At 39.6% G+C, this 15,190-nt stretch overlaps 1 protein-coding gene and 1 non-coding gene across 8 annotated transcripts in view; one reads left to right on the top strand and one right to left on the bottom strand.

The window, feature by feature from the left end:
• EIF4G3 (eukaryotic translation initiation factor 4 gamma 3) overlaps positions 1–15,190 on the bottom strand; it is a 368,147-nt gene that overhangs the window by 330,898 nt on the left and 22,059 nt on the right. The gene's annotated exons all lie outside the window — the stretch shown is intronic.
• Positions 2,569–2,675, top strand: LOC132416133 (U6 spliceosomal RNA). Its single transcript, XR_009517473.1, has one exon. It is a non-coding gene; the product is annotated as a U6 spliceosomal RNA (small nuclear RNA).

Here is a 15,190-nt window from a genome sequence, read left to right on the forward strand (position 1 = left end):
TGAAAGAATCAAGTGATAAAGGAGGGGTACATGCTGAGGTCTTTTATTATACGGATAATGTTTTGTTTGTGAAGCTGGTTAATGGATACTTGGGTTTGCTATACTACAGTGTACTTCTGTATAGTATCTGCAGTATTTCAAAACACATGTTTTAAGTTTTCAAACCAGATATGACACTCTTTATCTCCCTGAACACAAATGTAAATAATCATTACCATACTATTACTGTAGTTTCTAGAAGAACAACTATATCCCACCATATACACTAAACTTACACACTAACTCCAACAATGACAAGTAAATGCCTTTTGTGACAAAAGACAGTATAACCCATTTTCATCATTTATACAGTGAGGTCAATCCCACCTACCTATCCACAGTAGTATTATGAAAGCGAAATGGGACAAAAAATGAACAGTCCACATGTTCATCAAATGTTAGTTATTATTAGTGGCAACTGCTGAAGTACAAAAATGCAAAAAATATGACATTGTATGTCAGTATTTACAAACTGTAGGTCTTCACATGTGTACTTATTCCTGACAGTGTATACATTTTCTTCCACTCCTAATTTGTGGAATAACCTTGGGAATGGATACATGTATAACTAACATGGGTGAAAAACATATCTAGCTCCCAGAAATGCAATAAATCATGCCAAAAATCTTCAGAGGCAGTGTTTAAAGCTTCCTGTTCTCAGTATAGACTTCTAGTAAACATTATTTATTAGTGTCTACTTTGTGCCTAGCACTAACAGACCCTAGAGAAATAGAAACAAAAAACATAATTCCTGCCTTAAGCATTTAGTTTAGTAAAGAAAATAAATAATAAATTTATCTATAGCTGTTAGTAGAGCAACTAACCCAGCTGAAAAGAGGTGTGAAGTATCACCCTACTGATTGGTACTCTCTGCCATATAACTCCTCCTCTTTATCCTTTCCCTTGCCCACAGCTCTGCTAGTCCTGGTCTTCTCTGAAAGCAGACAGGAAAGCAGTATTTACCCTTTCTATAGACTACGGAACTGCATTATTCACTAGGTAACCTCTAAGCCACAGGGGGCTATAGAGCACTTGAAATACAGCTACCACAAGGCGGATGTGCTCAAATATACACTGGAGTGCAAAGGCTTAGTGCAAAGAAAGAATGTGAAATACAGTATCTCACTAATAATTTTTATAATGATCACATCTTGAAATTATAATATTTTGGATATACTGGGTAAGTATGTTATTAAAATTGATTTTACCTGTTTTCACTTTGTAACATGGCTACTAAAAAATCTAAAATTACATAGCTGGTTTACATATTTCCACCCAACAAATAATCCATAAAAAAAGTTAAAACTGAATACATAATGCACTTCAAAAGTATTCAGTAAGCATTAGCTAAATCTGAATCTTAGATTGAAATTTCAAAAATATTAGCTAAAGTAACCTATAACCATATCTAAATTCAATCTTTTTAAAAATCAAACATGAAGGGCTTCCCTGGTGGCGCAGTGGTTGAGAGTCCGCCTACCGATGAGGGGGACACGGGTTCATGCCCGGGTCCGGGAAGATCCCATATGCCGCGGAGCGGCTGGGCCCGTGAGCCATGGCCGTTGAGCCTGCGCGTCTGGAGCCTGTGCTCCGCAACGGGAGAGGCCACGACAGTGAGAGGCCCGCGTACCGCAAAAAAAAAAAAAAAATCAAACATGAAGAAAGAAAGGATCTATGTTGTCAGAATTCTAATTACCTATGGCATGTGTTTATGGTCTGACAATGACACTCATTAACCCAACAAATTGAAACCACAAACTCTACTTTTCTAGATTAATATTCAGTAAAATTGTTCCTCCTCCTATTACACTGAATTACACTAGAAATAGCCCAGTATACCACAGTTCATCAAAACCATACCACAGCATCAAAACCCAAGCTCTTTTTATAATTACAGAGAAGTAAACTTCAAAACATCCTAAAAACAAGGCATTTACTTATGAGTGCAATTCATTTAAATTACGTGTAAGTGCATTCTTACAGAATCTGACCTCTGGGGCTAAAAGTCAAAGCTCTTGCTCTTTAGTATCTAGAGAGGCCATGAAAATTAATTCATTAGGTACGTGACTCACACTGACCTGGGTTCCTCAAGAGTCACCTGAAGAACCAGCGTTAAGAGCAAAGAGAGAGTTCCAAAGGCCCTCCTTCCCCAAGCCAAGGAGACTTACGTGGTTGAGAAGGTTCTAAATAGATCAAACCAAAGAGACTATAAATGGACCCAGAGAGACTACAAATGACATCCAGGGGCCCTAAGACATGACTAGGCTTCCCGCATCTCTAGAAGAACTTAAATAAAGATCAGTACTAAAGAAGCTAAAGAAGTATTACTCTTCCACTCAATATTCACATGTAAAAGTCCCAAAGCCCAAGAAATTTGACCCCAAGGATGTCCATGATATATATTCCAGGAATCACAGAACCAAGACAGCCTCCTTGCCAGTACTTTATAACACAAAATGTTATTTGTGGGCAAGACGTGGCCTTTGAAAAACTGCCTAACCTGCACCCACTTAAGAGTAACCACTTTGAGCACTCGCTTCGGCAGCACATATACTAAAATTGGAACGACACGGAGAAGATTAGCATGGCCCTGGCGCAAGGATTACACGCAAATTCGTGAAGCGTTCCATATTTTTTGATTCACTTTGTTATACAGCAGAAACTAACACAACACTGTAAAGCAATTACACTCCAATGAAGATGTTAAAAGTAAATAAATAAATAAAAAATAAAAGAGAAAAAAAATAAAAAATAAAGGTAACCACTTTGGACGTCCCTGGCGTTCCAGTGGTTAAGAATCCGCCTGCCAATGCAGGGGACACAGGTTCGAGCCCTCGTCCGGGAAGATCCCACATGCCACAGAGCAACTAAGCCCATGCGCCACAACTACTGAGGCTGTGCTCTAGAGCCCACAAGCCACAACTACTGAAGCCTGCATGCCTAGAGCCCGTGCTCCACAACGAGAGAAGCCACCACAATGAGAAGCCCGTGCACCACAATGAAGAGTAGCCCCCACTCGCTGCAACTAGAGAAAGCCAATGCTCAGCAACGAAGACGCAACGCAGCCAAAAATAAATAAATTTATTTTAACCAAAAATAAATAAATAAAAGTAACCACATCAGTCAAACTGCAGCCTTGATGATTTAGAGCTGTTTACAGATTTTCATAAGAGAAACAGGTAATCGCATCACAAACAATGAAGACTTATCAATTCTATACATGGTCCAGAGTTAAAGCACAAAAATACTAGTGCTAACCCCAAACACTTAAAAATAATAATGACCAAGTGTTTCCATATCCCTTGATATGTTGAAACACAACAAGGATTGACTTGAGCTCAATACCTATGTATAATACAAAGGGATAGTTGACACAATTTCTTTTGACATAAGAGTACCCCCAAAGTGACCCGCCCTCAGCCTGGATTAGGTAAGAACCAGTATCTATGGTCCTAGAGAACCCTGTGCCTTTCTTTAATACAGCAGCTATCACACATATTACACTTATCTCTTTAATCATCTCTCCCTCACCACACTGCAGGACCCTAATATCTCTGGCACCTAACACAATGCTGGGCATATCTCTGAAGGCTCAAAAATATTTGCTGGTTGAATGTATAATATGGAGCTATGCTGTCCAATGTGGCCTCTAGCCACATGTAGCTATTTAAATATAAACTTAATTAAAATTAAATGAAATTTTAAAATTTAGTTCCTTAGTCACACTTGTCACCTTTCAAGTGCTCGTTGCCACGTACGGTTCGTGGCTGCCATACTGGACAGTGTAGACACAGAATGTTTTCAACATCACAGAAAGTTCTATTGGGCACTGCCTGGAGTGTCCCTTGATTCTGGAGGCATTTCCTAACAGGATTATTATTCTAAGAGAAAAGGTAGAAAGAAAAATGTTTTAAATGTGCATCAAATTCCAGTAGTAAACAATACAACCAAAGGAAAGGAGTTCTTCTGCAAGACTGTCTCTAATATCAACTATGTTTCAAACTTTTCTGATAATTCTTCATTGCTAAAGTTTCATTATCAACTAACCCCCTTCTCCCGCATATTCCCCTGTTGTGCCTAAAAGAAAGCCCTTAGTAACAACAGGGGCTGCTGCCCATACTCTAGGAAGGTGAAAAAAAAGGATATATGAGATTATTTTTACCCTAATCATAGGCTAATAAAAAGGTCCAAAAGGATTCTGGAATTAGTTTAGTCTAGTTAATCAATTTTACAGAGAAAGAGACTGAGCACACAGAAGTAAAATAACCCACAGAAAAGAAGAGATGTTAGAAGCAGACCAAACGGGTAAGGAAAAACAAAAAGCAGAGTGCACAGAAAGCCAGAAACTTTTATTTTTTTACAGCATTATGGCATATTATCCAAAATATCAAAATAGTCTATACTTAATAAATGGGAATGATAAGTACTAGTAAAAGGTCAAGAAACTCTCAACCAAAGTTCTGTCTTGTGTAAGAGACCCTAAGTTTCCCCTTACAAACTCTAATATATTATTTAAATGCTTTCACTGGCAGTTTACTTTTTCTTTCCATAACATAATCACATAAATTATTTATTCTCATAGTCAGAATCTATTTATTCCTACTAGTCAGAATAGATTTCAATTAAGCCACAAATATAGGCAGCTAAAACTGAAAGCAGAATATTTACTAGTTATTTTCAATGGAAACATAATTCCAATGACAAGGTAAGAGTATAAACAATGAAAGTGAACTAAGGGGAGAGAAATAATTTGCTTCTCAAAAATGAAATCACTTCTGTCACTCTGAAAATGTTATCTGAACGAAAACCACAGTAAGAGTGTTTCTGCTCCTTAACTGAGTTTCATTTCCATGACCTATAAATAAAAATATAGAAGAAAGTAATTTTAAGTTCTCTTATTACTTCACTATGAGCAAAAGCAAATTCAAGGCAATAAATCCAAAGATGTTATCAAAACAGAGAAAGACTGACAAATATATTTTTTTTGCACATAATACTTATGTAGCTTGGAGTGTCCTCAGCCTCGTATTCTTAGGTAAACACTGGATTTTGTTTTTCAAAGGGCACAAATCTCTCCTTTGTAGGAATTTTATGTATCTAATTTCTTACACCTAAAGTTATAAGAAAGCTTTTATATCTCTCCATTAGGTTGAGAATCCGCCTGCCAATGCAGGGGACATGGGTTCGATCCCTGGACCGGGAAGATCCCACATGCCGCGGAGTAACTAAGCCCACGTGCCACAACTACTGAAGTCCATGCACCTAGAGCCCATGCTCCGCAACAAGAGAAGCCCGGGCACCACAACGAAGAGTAGGCCCCGCTTGCCGCGACCAGAGAAAGCCCACGCAGCAACGAAGACCCAACACAGCCAAAAATAAATAAATATTTTTAAATAAATAAATAAAAATTCTAGGCAGGTTTACGGTAATCCCAATAATCCTCAATAACAACAGGGGCAGGCCTATGCGTTGCACACAATAAACTTTGCTGGATTAAGAAAGTTCACTTCAGGAAGTTCCCTGGTGGGCTAGTGGTTAGGATTCCAGGCTTTCACTGCCGTGGCCCAGGTTCAATCCCTGACTGGGGAACTGAGATCCCGCAAGCCGCACAGCGCTTCGTAACAGGAAGAAAACAGATAAAGGCTGTCAGTGTCCATTAGTTTGTCAATATGACCAATCAGATACCGGTAATAAAATATTTTAAGTTCTAAGAGGATGTCAGGTGCAAAATGCCTGGTTTGCCCTTTAACTTTTTACCAGGTCTCAGAATCAACCTATTTCAAAAGATAAGAACATATTCCTCTAGTCATCTGCCAAATCCTATTTCAGTATGAATCTAGAAATGAAACTTAAAGGACATGTCTACTGAGAAGTAAAGGAATCATTCATTTCTTGATCATTAAAAATCAAGAATCTTGGGGCTTCCCTGGTGGCGCAGTGGTTGGGAGTCCACCTGCCGATGCAGGGGACACGGGTTCGTGCCCCGGTCTGGGAGGATCCCACCTGCCGCGGAGCGGCTAGGCCCATGAGCCATGGCCGCTGAGCCTGTGGGTCCGGAGCCTGTGCTCCGCAACGGGAGAGGCCAGGGCAGTGAGAGGCCCGCGTACCGCAAAAAAAAAGAAAAAGAAAAAAATCAAGAATCTTAACAAAGAACAGACTTCAAATCCAACAACAAGCAACATGCTAATACTCAAACCTCTCAGAAAAGGTACAATCCAAATAATTAAGCTAATTTAATGTCATTTATATAATATGTAAGACCTAATTAACTCACAATTGACCATTTCAATTTTCTAGGCTAGGAGTCTTAACTTTAATTATATATCTAAAACTTCAACTCCAAAATATGATTCAGAAGATGTCTGTATATTTTTTAAGTTGCAAAAATTATTCCAATGAGCAGCCTAAATTTAGAACTACTATCCTAGCTTTAACACATCCCTAAAATTATGCTAATTAAATTGGCATTTTCTTCAATTTAAAAAAAGTAAAAGATTACTTACTTGAGTCAATCAAGTCTAATGAAAATATTAACTAACTTTAGTTTTCAATGACAAAAAATTAATACTTCTCACATTCTTAAACACATCCTCCCAATTTGTTTTACACCGACTTCTCTCATCAAGAGTGTATCACAGGGCTTCCCTGGTGGCGCAGTGGCTGAGGGTCCGCCTGCCAATGCAGGGGACACGGGTTTGTGACCCGGTCCGGGAAGGTCCCACATGCTGCGGAGCGGCTGGGTCCGTGAGCCATGGCCGCTGAGCCTGCGCGTCTGGAGCCTGTGCTCCACAACGGGAGAGGCCACAACAGTGAGAGGCCCCCGTACCGCAAAAACAAAAACAAAACAAAACAAAAAAAAGAGTGTATCACAATATGTCTTTGTCAGGTAAATAAAATGTTTTCTAGGCATTTGTGGATAACCAACACAATGACAAAACAGTTAACAAATTGATTTTCAAATTGCAAAGATGGCAATAAACTAATATAAGAGCAGAGAAGGAACAATAAAATGTTCTTCATTTCACTAAAATTCAAGGTTCCAATAGCTTGGGCAGAATTATTTATGAGGCAGATTATAAAAAGACAAAACTAAGAGAAAGCAGTTTTTAGCAACAGATGACAGTGAAGACGACCATTTGAAAACAAGACCAATCAACAAACTGCACAAAATGGGAACTGAAAAAAAGCAGACATATTCAGGGTTAGGACTGAAAGATGGTTAACTACTTCCTTGTTTTATGAACGCTTTGAAGCTTCAACTAAGCTCTTCAGCTAAGGAATTAAGAGCAAACAAGTTGTTAGCGACTTCCCTGGTGGCACAGTAGTTAAGAATCCGCCTGCCAATGCAGTGTTCAATCCCTAGCCTGGGAAAGATCCCACATGCCACGGAGCAACTAAGCCCTTGCACCACAACTACTGAGCCTGCGCTCTACAGCCTGTGATGCACAACTACTGAGCCCGCGCACCACAACTACTGAAGCTCACACACCTAGAGCCCGTGCTGTGCGACAAGAGAAGCCACCTCAATGAGAAGCCCACACAGAACAACAAAGAGTTAGCCCCTGCTTGCCCCAACTAGAGAAAAGTCCGCGTGGAGGAAGACCCAAGGCAGCCAAAAGTAAAATAAAATAAACAAATTTATTTTTTAAAAAAAGAAATTTTAGGATTTCCACTTCACAGTATCCAGTTGTGAGAAGATGAGTCCAAAATCATAACTGAAATGTATCTGGAAAATACTGTACATGAGAAACTCCACAAAACACAGACAATATGCAAACATATAAAACACTGACTATACTACAAACTTGTTAACAAGACTTAACAGAAATCAGTCTACTTTTATTAGTAATATGTTCCTTTAAAAAATTTATTCCAAGAGCAAATAAAGGCACAATTCAGTAAAATGTCCTTGGTGTCAGGCGCCACCCACAACACTTAAAGACAACCTTTGAGGCCTGTTACCCAACTGCAGGGACTCCATCTGTCAACTCTACTAATCTACCTCATCTTCCATTCATAAACACGAATGGAAACTAAACAATCACCAGACATTAAGAAAGTAAAGAACCAAGATGAATAAACAGAACCAACCCTGGAGGGAGAGAGATGGTACAGAGAACAGAAAAAGATTTTTTTAATTTCCAATTAGTACCTATGAAAGGATTTAAGATACTATTCCAATCATAAAATAAGACGCATCTGCTACACACAGAAAAGGAGAGAAAACAAAAATTCTTAGATATTAAAAAAGTAATCGCCAAATGTTTATTTACGTACCGTTCAATTCAGCAATTCTATTTATAGGACTCCATCCTACTAAAATACTCACACATATGTATAAGGATATGCGCTATACTTTTTTTTTTTTTTTTTTTGCGGTACGCGGGCCTCTCACTGTTGTGGCCTCTCCAGTTGCAGAGCACAGGCTCCGGACCCACAGGCTCAGCGGCCATGGCTCACGGGCCTAGCTGCTCCGCGGCATCTTCCCGGACCGGGGCACGAACCCGTGTCCTCTGCATCGGCAGGCGGACTCTCAACCACTGCGCCACCAGGGAAGCCCTGCACTATACATTTTAACACATACAAAAAAGCCTAGAAACTATACATATATCCACCAATAGGAAAGAGTTAAATGAATTATGGTACAACTATAGAATAATCTACATGTATCAACATGGGAAAGATTTATACAATACGTGAAAAAGCAATCACTAAGCATGTGCAGTATAATCCCACTTATAATCTTGTTACACAAGTAATATAATAGTAATAGCTATTTATTACTATATAACACAAAGTGCCAGGTACCATTTTAAGTACCTTATAGGTATAACTAATTTAATCCTCACAACAACCTTAAGCACTAGAGTCTATAATTAACCCTTTTACATGAGGACACTGGGACACAAAAAGGTTAAATCATTTTTCCCAAGGTACACAGCCACTAAACCATGAGAGCTGGGACTATCAGCTATGGGACTCGAAATCCTCCAAGATCACACTTCACACTTCCAGCAGTTAAGATGCAAATCACAGAGTCCAGCTCCAGAGGCCATCCTCTAAAAACCTCCACCTCTCTCCCACTCCCTGACTCTCTTCCCTTTTTCCCTTCCTCTTACTCTCAATTTGTAAATGCATACAAAAAGATCTGTAAGAAGAGAGATGCTGAACTGTCAACTGTGATAGCTGCTAATAATGGAAGTGGAAGTGAAGGTTTTTAATTATTTTTAAATATATAATATAAAGGTATAAATCAATATAATCTGTATTCTTTATAATACACATGCATTATTTGACTGTTTTGAAACTAAACTAAGATCTGAATAAAGACATGAAAATAGCATATAAACAGATAATTTTCAAAACAGTAAATAAAAGCTAAGAAACATGGGAGAAAACTAAATCTTATAAGTAATCTGAGAATGCAAATTAAAACTGTATATAATTTTCACCTATCAAATTAACAAAAGTTAAAAGAATATTTAATGCTGGTAAAAATAGGGCAATATGCATCAATTATCCTAATGTTCACACCTGCTGATCCAGTAATTTTTACTTTATTGAACAAATACCTGAAATATTGAAAAACATTATACACAAAGATGTTAGTCTCAGTATTTCTTTTTTTTTTTTTTTTGCAGTACGTGGGCCTCTCACTGTTGTGGCCTCTCCCGTTGCAGAGCACAGGCTCCGGACACGCAGGCTCAACGGCCATGGCTCACGGGCCTAGTCCCTCCGCGGCATGTGGGATCTTCCCAGACAGGGGCACGAACCCATGTCCCCTGCATCGGCAGGCGGACTCTCAACCACTGTGCCACCAGGGAAGCCCTCAGTATTTCTTTTAATAACAAAATTGTTAACTGAATAATCCAGTGATAAGCAATGTGCTTTAAGTATACTGTGGTACAGCCATATACAGAAATGTTATAATACCATTAAGGAAGCCCTCTCAAAATTTTTATTAAAATGGGAATGTATCAATATGTTAAAATAGAAAAAATAATATTCACAGTATGATCTTCAGCTATGCACATATGAGTATATGTATATAAACACATATATGCCAACACATGTATATATAAACATATATATATTTAAAAATTCCTCCAAGGAAATATATCAAAATGCTAACAATAGTTATCAATGGGTGGTAAAGTTACAAGTGATTTTTTTTTCTTTTTTCCCTGTGATTTTTACAGTGATCACATATGGCTTTTCTGTGGAAGGGAGCTTTTTTCTTTTTTAAAAGCCTTTTCTCTTCATCATACGAAACAGAGAAATGAGTGAAGCAGTTTGTTACTGCGCATCCGGATATATCATATCATTATTGGTTGTCAAGCAGCATATCCTACATCATGCCCATCTCCAGTCACAGGCAGAAAGGACAGAAACTCAGGCACAAATACGCCCCAACCAAATGGCAGTGCATTCACTCTATGGAGCAGCCTAAGCAGCACGTACAGCAACTTCAATCCTCCATTCAAACCACTCCCCATCTCTCACCCAACGTTTTAGGTTTACTTTTGATGTGATACAGTAATCCTCACACAAGCTGCACATGGAGACAGACCATTTTAATCCTCTACTCTATGCCGCCGAGTCTGCCCCTGAGAGAAATGCTACCCATTTAGTAAATTTACCCACCGAGCCAGAAATCACCGTCATTCTGGACACTTCTCTGTCATCAACTGAAACAGACAGGTAAGCCTTGCTGCTTTCTAAAAATGGCCAATCCTGCTTAGCAAATGACAGCATATGCTAAGATTTCTCACTTCTGCAGAGAATGGGTGGCTCCCCTGCTAAGGCTATAAATCCCAATACACAGTAGCATTCCCTGTCAACAGCAGTGTCTGAAATGTAGTATCTCCTCCACGAGAAAAGTCCAATTCTCCTGGCAACAAGCTTTAAGAGAATCCTGACCTAGAGCACGCTCTCCAGGCTTCTCCTCCTGCTTCGTCACAGGAACCACAGCAGCCGAATCCTATACTACGCCCGCCCATGCTGCAGCAGCAGCCATGTTTGGCTCAGCCCTGCTGCAGCCCCAGATGGAAGCCAGGAGAGCAAGGACAAGATGGCAAAGGACTTTAAAAAGGGAACTCTGTAACAAATAAGAGGTATCATAAAAAATGTTGCACTAATCTGCCACATCATTAAAAGTAAGGCTTTTTTTTTTTTTTTAATGACGCCTCTTTCAAAGTACTTTAAGCCGCTTCTCTTGGTATCATGAAAACAAATTTGGGAAGATCGGCGTAAGTATTACTATTACGGTAAAGATCAATTTAATCAGAATGCATGGGGAACACAATTCATAAGTTTTTACTTAACTAATAATTAACAAAAAAATGCTCCCTCTTTCCCTTGATTCCCTGTTAAAAAACTACAAATGTATTTCAAATCCTCTTCACTCTTAAAATAATGAATGTAATTTAATCTGTCTTTGCCTAGTGAGGAACTTGCAAGGAGTCACATTTTAGCTTAGTTTCATTTTTCAAAGTAGAAACTGCTTTACTTTTCTGATTATAGAAGTGATATGTGGGGGCTTCCCTGGCGGTGCAGGGGTTAAGAATCTGCCTGTCGGGCTTCCCTGGTGGCACAGTGGTTAAGAGTCCACCTGCCGATGCAGGGGACACGTGTTCGTGCCCTGGTCCGGGAAGATCCCACATGCCGCGGAGCAGCTGGGCCTGTGAGCCATGGCCGCTGAGCCTGTGCGTCCGGAGCCTGTGCTCCGCAACGGGAGAGGCCACAACAGTGAGAGGCCCGCGTACCGCAAAAAAAAAAAAAAAAAAAATCTGCCTGCCAATGCAGGGGACACGGGTTCGAGCCCTGGTCCAGGAAGATCCCACATGCCACGGAGCAACTAAGCCCATGCGCCACAACTACTGAACCTGTGCTTTAGAGCCCATGCACCGCAACTACGGAAGCCCGTGAGCCACAACTACTGAGCCCACAAGCCACAACTACTGAAGCCCGCGTGCCTAGAGTCCGTGCTCCGTGACAAGAGAAGCCACTGCAATGAGAAAGCCCACTCACTGCAACAAAGAGTAGCCCCCACTCACCGCAACTAGAGAAAGCCTGTGTGCAGCAACGAAGACCCAATGCAGCCAAAAATAAATAAATAAATTTATTTTTTTAAAAAAGTGATATGTGGTTAATGTAAACAAAAATGACTTAGCACAGAAAGAAAATGAAAATCACCCAATCTCACCAGCAACCAGAAATAGCCCCTATGAACACTGTTGTATAAGCAAGCACTTTTTCTATATATTTTTTAAGATAAAATTTGATCACACATGCTACTTTTAACTGGCTTCCATAGAATAAATGTGGACTTTTTCTTAATATTTATTTGGCTGCATCAGGTCTAAGTTGTGGCACGCGGGATCTTCGTTGAGGCATACAGGACCATTTTTTTTAGGTGTGGCATGCAGGATCTTTTTAGTTGCAGCATGTGAACTCTTAGTTGCGGCATGTGGGATCTAGTTCCCTGACCAGGGATCAAACCCGGGCCCCCAGCTTTGGAAGCACGGAGTCTTAGCCACTGGACCACCAAGGAAGTCCCAAAGTGGACGTTTTTATGTCAGTAAGTGTTTTGCAACATTTTTAAGGGTTACATAGTATTTCAATGGATATTGAGGCCAGAATTTGCCCAGAACTCTATTACTAGACCTTAGAATGTTTCAAAAGGTTTGCTATTATAAATGATGACATGACAACAATCAGAATTTTATTTAAACTCTGACTTTCAAAGTACAATTCTGTAAAAGCAGATGATATTATATAAAACAAAAAACCAACCTTGATTTCAAAGTAATCGTTGGATATATGTTGACCTCAGAACCTTAACAAAGTTTAATATAACAACAGTCCAATTTCTGTTACATCACCAAGGGACACAAGAAGCAAAATCCTAGGTCAAACCGTCTCATTCATTCCACTTGGAAAAGAAATTCATTTTAGTCTCTGTCTCACCCTAGGTACCTGTTTAGTGAAAGAGACTAAGCTCAAAGAAAAGAAAACAGTGGCAGAGCCTGGGGAAGAACTGAAAGTAATTCCATGAGGTAAAACTGATCCAGGACTCTAAATGTACACTGCTGAGGTCCATCTTCAATTGGAGGGTAAGGAAATTAAAAGGTTTAGAAGAGGTTCTAGACTCCCAGACCTATAACTGACAGGGAACCAAGCACTTAGAGCAGCCATGTTCAAAAGTACACCTGTACATTCCATCAGAGAAATTCCTCCAGGTTAACAAATTTATTTGAAAAGGCCAACTATTTCCAGTTCTGCATCCCTTAAATGAATAATCAAACCTGCTAATACTACGAATAAGCACAAGAACAATAAAATGCCCCATTTTCGGGGTCATGAACATGGAGCTTCTTCATGAAAATGAAATCCATTTCCCTCCAACCCAAAGACTGGTTACTAATGCAATTTCAATTATCCTTCCAGACTTCACAAGTCACAGCTGAGTTGATATCGACCACCAAGAGCTCAAAAACTTCCCAAACACTGTATAATGAAATCTATCAACATTTGAAAACTATTATCTTCCAAATAATCAATGCATGATGTTACAAAATCATGCATGGGTAAAAGATCCATTCAAAGTACCATACAAACCAACAGATTTAAGTGCATGAAAAGTTCATGGAGGGACTTCCCTGGTGGCGCAGTGGTTAAGAATCTGCCTGCCAATGCAAGGGACACTATCCGCCTGCCAATGTAGGGTTCAATCCCTGGCCCAGAAGATCCCACATGCCTCGGAGCAACTAAGCCCCTGCGCCACAACTACTGAGCCTGCACTCTAGAGCCCGCAAGCCACAACTACTGAGCCCACATGCCACAACTACTGAAACCCACGTGCCTAAAGCCCGAGCTCGGCAACAAGAGAAACCCTCGCGATGAGAAGCCCGTGCACTGCAATGAAGAGTAGCCCCCACTCGACAAACTAGAGAAAGCCCACGTGCAGCAACAAAGACCCAACGCAACCAAATAAATAAATAAGTTCATGGACATGGTTTCAGGTTCCAAATTGAAACTAACTTTTAAGAAACTACCATTGTCAGAAAGTTAGGTTTAAAAAAAAGAAAGAAAAGAAACTACCATTGTCAAGTTTTGGTATAATAATAAAGAATATCCACAATTACCTGAGAAAGACATTAAAATACTCCTCTCCCTCCCAGTCTCCTTCCCAAATCTGATCTGAGTGAGACCAGATTTTCTTCAAACAAAACACTGTATAGCAGAATGAATGCAGAAGCAGATATGAGAATCGTTACATTCTTTTAAGCTAGAAATTAAAGAGATTTGGAAAAATATAAAACGCCACTCTTCTCACTAATTTTTGTTGTGTGTGTGTGTGTGTGTGTGTGTGTGTGTGTGTGTGTGTGTGTGTGTGTTTGCGGTACGCGGGCCTCTCACTGTTGTGGCCTTTCCCGTTGCGGAGCACAGGCTCCGGACGCGCAGGCTCAGCGGCCATGGCTCACAGGTCTAGCTGCTCCGCGGCATGTGGGATCTTCCTGGACCAGGGCACGAACCCGTGTCCCCTGCATCGGCAGGCGGACTCTCAACCACTGCGCCACCAGGGAAGCCCTAATTTTTGTTTTGAAAAAGTTATTTTTCAATTATTTAAGTTAACCTATACTGGGTTTGTCTTGTTTTTAATTAAGTGAATATTTTTAATTTTTTCATTTTAATATCTAATATAAATATCAACAGATATAGCCCACATAAGAAAAGCTCTCTGAGATTCTCAATAATATTTAATAATGTACAGATTTATTTTAAAAATCCGTACTCTTGAGATTTTTTTAAAAATAACAAAAAAACCCTGAGAACCACTATTTTAAGTCAACGGTTTTCGCTGTGTTTTCTGTGGAAATTCTGCCTCAGTTTCTTGGAATGTAATTTCCAATCTATAGAATTAAAATATAATTGGGAAGTTTTCACTTCTGCAAGAGATTTTTTTGCATCCACTGCTCTAAGAGCTCACATAAATTTACACAAGCCTCTTTCACAATGTATCAGGTAAATCAGCTTATACACTCATTAATAAATTGACTCCTAAATGTTTCCCACTCTTTTCTCATATCTATTTTCTAATTAAATTGGAAGTTTTTCAGGAACAATGTCCATCTTTCATTTTACTTCT

The sequence above is a fragment of the Delphinus delphis genome, chromosome 1 (genome assembly GCF_949987515.2).
Source record: "Delphinus delphis chromosome 1, mDelDel1.2, whole genome shotgun sequence".
Classification (NCBI taxonomy): Eukaryota; Metazoa; Chordata; class Mammalia; order Artiodactyla; family Delphinidae; genus Delphinus; species Delphinus delphis.